The following is a 6,386-nucleotide window of genomic DNA, read 5'->3' as shown; positions in this document are numbered from 1 at the left end:
GTTAGCTCTTATTCTAGTAGGAAATGCTCTCTGAGGTGGGGGGCTGCTGGCCTGTGTGGCCTTGGAAGGGAGTCTCATTTAAGAGGAGGCTGGAGCTTGTTCTCGGGAGGTTGGCAAGGACCCTCATTGGTCCTAGCCCCTGGCCATGAAGACATAGGTGTTTTTTTTTTTTTTCTTTTTCTGTATGCAGTACTGGTATTTGAACCCAGGTGCTCTCTACCACTGTACTACAGTCTCAGACCTTAATTAATTGGTTGATTGATTGTTGATGGATTTATGGAGTTGAACTTTGGAAGTGCTTTCCCACTGAGCTACATCCCCAGTCCTTTTATCTTGAGTCCTTTTGTCTAAGTTGCTGAGGCTGGCCTCAAACGAGCAATGCTTCTTCCTCAGCCTCCTGAGTAACTGGGATTATAGTCGTGCATGACTACACCTGGTTCAAGTGGGGGAAAGCTCTAGGCTGAGCTTTCTAATGACTTCAGTTCTTACTCTTCTGATACAAACATCTGTCTCTTCGTCCTCTGGGCCTTGGATTGCCCATTCTGTAAAGTGTGAAGACTCATCTTGCCTTTTGGCTTCATAAACAATTTCTGTCCATGTGGATAAATGGGACAGGTCCTAGGCTTCTGCCCTCACTCATAATTTTCTCATCTTCAGTGCATTTGAAGGCTTTTTGGTGTCTCCTGGGTGATTGATAGTCATCTGTGGACCCAGAAGACTCATGAATAATAAGTAGCCAAGCAGACTTCGCTCCCTGCAGAGGTAGTCTTTGTTCCAAGAGCCCTGTGAGGGAACACAGCTACCTCCTGTGTGACTTGGGACAACCACTTTCCCTTTGGGTCTCCTTCCCACCCTGTCCAATGGGGGGTTGGATTAACTAGACCATTTAAGCTTCCATGACTCATGCCCAAGTTCAACCTAGTATGCTTTGGCACTGTTTTATTTTACCTCAAAAGACCCTGAGGATCAAATTTGATTGACAGGACCTGAGAACAGGGAGGACAAGTGTGGTTCTGGTAAATGGCGCAGAGGAGAAAATCCGCACCCCCCTTTTCCTGTTCCTGGGTGGTGATAGGGAGGGGATATGAGGCAGAGCCTTTCCCTGGGCCCATGGGCCCCCTGGTTGGACAGTGGTGTCCCTTGGCAGTGACTCTGCAGAAGGCTCCAAACACGTGCTGGGATGCCTAGGGGAGTTGACCACCCAAAGCCCCAGAGAGAGCTTCAGAAAGTCACACCACCCTCTGCCAACCACATGGCCTTTCAGCTCAGGTTTCCTTTGAAAATTACTTTAAAGGACTTGCCAGCTGGAGGCCTCAACTCACCCTGCTCTTTGAAAAGGGAGAAAATGATCCCTCTGCTCCCATAGAAACTTGGCAGAAGAACTTAGAAAACAGACAGCTTCAGGAATGACAATTCACAGGCCTAAGGGAGACTGGCCCCAGGGTCCCCTTGCTCCACGAGCTCATCTCTAAGTTTGTTTATGTAGCATTACTATTTAATAGGAGAATGAGGGCCAGGGCAGAGGCTGGGTGGTGTCCCAATAAAAGGGATGATCAAAGGTTAAGTGACTGGAGCCAACTGATGATCAATAGTAAATAAAAAAGAAATCTCTCAACAGATAAGCCAGGACAAAGGGAACACAGAATTTTATTACAAAATCATGGCATGAATGCAAGTTTTCACAAAACCATGATTCATAAATTAAGTCCCCAGGATGTTCTTCTCTGCTTCATGGGGATTTTAGAAGAAAGGTTTTTGAGGACGTCGGAAGGAGGAGTACGTTGGGGAAGGACCCAAAGAGGTGAGTGGTTAGATTTAGGCAGAGCTATTTAGGAATTGGAAGAAGTAGGATGGAAAGAATCCTCTAGTTAAATGTCTCCTCTGATCCGAGAAGGGACTGAGTCACAAAAGGCAAAGAGACTTGTGTACTGCTGTCCAGCGACTGGATTGAGAGTGGAATAGGCTCCATACCTCAACCTAAAGAAAAAATGAAAGCAAATATTCTATTTTGGGAAAGAGGAAATGGAAGTAGTGACTTGTCTAAGGTTACACAACGAAAAGTGTCCAGTTAGTCTGAGTTCGCACAACTAGCTGTCAGTAGAACTTCAGCCAGTGAAGTTCAATCATGAGGCCTTAGGCTGCTTGGGAGAAATGAGTTGTTTTCTCTAGAATCTGGTTTTCTATTTCCTTCTTTGCATCACTTAGATTAGTAATTAGTAAAAATTGTCTCATGTTCTACCAGAGGCATTCTTTGGAAAACACTTAAGAGGAATAGGAAGAGAAGCAGAGAGAGGGGCTGACCCCTGGGGAGTAGCTGGGTGATATTAACAGAGGAGTACTAGAGTATGTCCCTAGAACTGAGGTGACCCTCTAGTATCAGCTTGTCATTGTTTGGGATTTCTGGTCTTATCTTCCTAGGAGATTTTACCTCTTTTATAACTATTTTATATTGAGATCTTAGCTTCCATGCCCTCTCACCCCTGTTACTGTACTGGTCTGTGTGCGCCCCTATTTTCTGTAATCCAAAGAGCATAATTTTAACTGGAGCCCAGGCCTCTGGAGTATTGGCATTTGGAGAACCCTTAAATATTCTTTGACTAGGTCCAAGTGAAGGCTGAGTCATGCTGAGGTTTCTCCAAGAAAAAAAGTGGTTCACTCAAAATATTATGACCACTTGGAAAGACAGTTGCTCCAATTCCTAAAGCAGAGTCAGGAGGCTTCTAAAAGGTACACATGGGCCTTGCTGCCATGAGCACACCCAAAGTAGAATTTAGAGACATCAATGTGCCTTAATCAGAAGAGGAGAAAGCTTTAGTAGATGCCAAGACCCAGAGCTTTGGACCCTAGGAAGGGGCTTGGAGCTCCTGCAGTACCATATTGGCTCTCAAGCCTTTGGAACTTACTTCCTTTATTCAATTACTTGTACCCCAGATGATCAGTTGCTTAGTATATCTAAGAGATGAGTGAGGCCTCTCCTTCCCTTTTGCACACTAAGTAGGAAAGTTAGTTAAACAGCAAACATGCATGGAGTCAGAATCACAGAATATTGTAACGGAGGGAGCTTAGAGATTACAATCCTTTTATGTAGTCAAAGAGTAGGCCCAGAAAGGAGAGGTGACGTGTCCGAAGGCTCACCCAGAATTTTTAACAGAGAGATCACCCAACTCTTGGTTAGGTTTGTAACATGGCCCAGTCCTCAAACAATTTGCAATCAGGTTGGGAAAACAAAACAAGGACAATATGGAAAATCTCAAGGAAGCACCCAAACATACAAAGTTATGGACAATAAGTGAAGCTTCTAAGAATTTAGGGCCCTTGAGTAGGGGGATGCTGTCAATGGCAAATTGTTCTTTCAGGACAGTAGAAGGTGGACAGCCTTGCTGAACAGGTGGTCTGTTGAGAAGCCTTCCGAGTTTCAAGTGTCTCCCACCCTTTCTGTGGGGCCGCAGTGCCCCCTTCTGTATAGATAGAGATGTCCTCCTGGATATCATCAAGAAGAACCATCTCTGGAGGTGTTGCTAGGGCTGCTGTACTACAGTACCACAAACCGAGTGGCTTCAACAATAGAAATTTATTGCCTCCCTGTTATGCAGGCTGCAATTCTGAGACCAAGGTGTCAGCAGAGTTGGTTTCTTCTGAGGGCTTTGAAGAGGAATCTGTTCCAGGTTTCTCGCTCCCCTAGCTTCTGGTGACTTCCTGAACATCTTTGACCTTTCCTGGCTTGTAAACACATCATCTCTATCTCTTTGTCTTCACAGGATAGTCTCTCTTTCCCTGTGTCTGGACATTCCCAGACCCCTACTCCATATAAGGACACCAACTGAAATTTCCTGTACAGCAAAGGAATCAATCAATACAGTGAAGATACAAGATATAGAACCAGAGAAAAATTTTCCAAACAATGCATCTGACAAAGGGTTAATATTCAGAATATATATTTTAAAAAAAGGAAGGAAAAATGAGTTCTGAACTAAAACCAGGGGCAAAACCCTGAATAGACATTTCTCAAAAGAAGATGTTCAAATGGCCAACAGATATATGAAAAAAAATAATGTTCAACATCATTAATAATCAGGGAAATGCAAATCCAAACCACAATGAGCTATTGCTTTATCCTTCTCACTAAAAAGACAAAAATAACAAATGCTGACAGGGATGTGGAGAAAGGAGAACTCTTATGCACTGTTGGTGAGAATGTAAATTAGTACAGCCATCAGGGAAAACAGTGTAGAGGTTTCTCAAAAAGTTGGAAATGGAACTATCGTATAATCAAGCAGTCTCACTCCTGGATCTATAAAGATCCAAAGGAAATGAAATCAGTATGTTGAAGAACATGGGCTCCATGTTCATTGAAGCACTGTTTACAACAGCCAAGACATAGAAACAACCTAAATGTCCATCAACTGATGAGTGAATAATGGGATACTATGCAGCCATAAAAAGAAGGCATCTGCCATTCTTGGCAACGAAGACAAACCATTATGCTATGTGAAATCAGCTAGGCACAGAAAGACAAGCTCTGCATGCTCTCGTTCATATGCAGAATCTAGAAAAGTTGTTGTTATGATTAGCTGTGAGGTTTTCCCCCAAAGCTCATGTATGAGCCAAGAATGTTCAGAGGTCAAACAATTGGGCTGTGAGAGCCTTAATCTAATCAGAGTGTTAATCCACTTGAATGGATTAACTGGGTGGTAACTGTAGGCAAGTATATGGTGTGGCTGGAGGACGTGGGTCACAGGGGCCTTATATTTTATCCTCTCTGAGATAAGCCCTCTCTGCCTCCTGGTGGCCATGTCCTGAGCTGTCTTCTTCCTTTACACCTCTGCCATAGTGTTCTGTTTCCCATGTTGGTCCAGAGTAACCGTCAGCCGTCTATGGACGAAGTCCTCTGAAACTGTGAGCCCCAGATAAACTTTACCTCCCCTAAAATTGTTCTTGGCAGGTCTTTTGGTCACAGTGATGAAAAGCTGACTAAAATATTGGTCTTATGGAAGTTAAGAAGAGAATGGAGGTTGCCAGAAGCTGGGGAGTTGAAGGAGAAGGGTGAACCGTGGAGACGGGCCACAGGTATGAAGTTCCAGTTAGGAGGAATAAGTTCTAGTGTTCCCACTGTAGGACAGCTCTGGTGAACAGCATTGTTTTGAGTATTTCTAAATAACTAAAAGGGAGGTGTTTGAATATTCTCACCAGAAAGATATGGTCAATGAGACAAATCCCACCATAAAGTACAACTGTAATGCACCAATTAAAAAAAATGTGGAAGAAATAGAGTTAAGAGAAAAAGAAAGAAAATGATAAATGAGGTGACGGATATGCTCAATGTGCCAATTTGACTATTACACAATAGACACATGCATGAAACATCACACTCTATGCCATAAGTCTGTACAATTATGTCAATTTAAAACAAAGAAGAATGCTAACAACAACAACAACAACAAAACAGCTGAAGACTTACAAGCCATACTGGGTTAAGGTTCACCCTAACATCCTCCTCTTAACTAATTGCACAACAGCCCTATTTCCAAATAATGTCACATTCTGAGGGAGTAGAGAATAGTTCTTCAAAACGGAAATTTTGAAGGGGACACAGTTCAATTTATAACTGGGACTGTTTAAGAGAGATGAATGGTGATATACTCTCAGAAAAAGTATCACTATCGCTGCTCTTTGGCATATTCTCCTAGTTGCTGGGGACCAGGGAGTTGATGTTTGGAGCATCTTCTCCTCATCAGGTTTTCCACGCATGGTTGCTGGCACCCCACAGGGTAACTCATTGAGGTGGGTTGACTTTGCCTCTTATTGGTGAGGTGAATGGATTGCAAAGAGGCCATGGCACTTGACCAAGGCCAGAGGGCTTCACTTCCCCATCTAACTAGTTCTGTCTTTCAGTCTTTCTCACCCCAAAAGAGAACTAAAGGACAAAATAGTTGTTCTCAGTGAGTGGCCACACTTTGTTATACAGATGTGAGAAAAGTCTAGATCCAGGTAGGTTTCTGAATAGGAATCACCAGGAACTTATATACCAGACCAGCACAGACTTGATAAAAATTCATTGACATGAACTGGAGATTATTATAGCTCATCATATTTAGAAAACATAATGAACAGTTTGAACTAACCTTAGGGATCTAATCTGGTAGCTTTCTGCCATGCAAAGCTGTTAGACATATTGCTGATGCTCCCCAGGTGATTTTAAGATGTATCAAGGGGGTGAGAATCTCTAGTCTAACCCAATTCCATCATTCAGAAAAGGAAACTCAGTGACATTAAGCAAAATTATTATCTAAGGACTAGAAAATGGCTTTCCAAATGCCTGTCCCAGTGTTATTTCCACTAAAATCACTCACTGCATGCTTTCCCTTTTCCAAAAAACTTAGTGCAAT

This window comes from Marmota flaviventris, chromosome 8 (genome assembly GCF_047511675.1).
Source record: "Marmota flaviventris isolate mMarFla1 chromosome 8, mMarFla1.hap1, whole genome shotgun sequence".
In the NCBI taxonomy this organism is placed as follows: Eukaryota; Metazoa; Chordata; class Mammalia; order Rodentia; family Sciuridae; genus Marmota; species Marmota flaviventris.
This window is presented reverse-complemented; position numbering follows the sequence as displayed.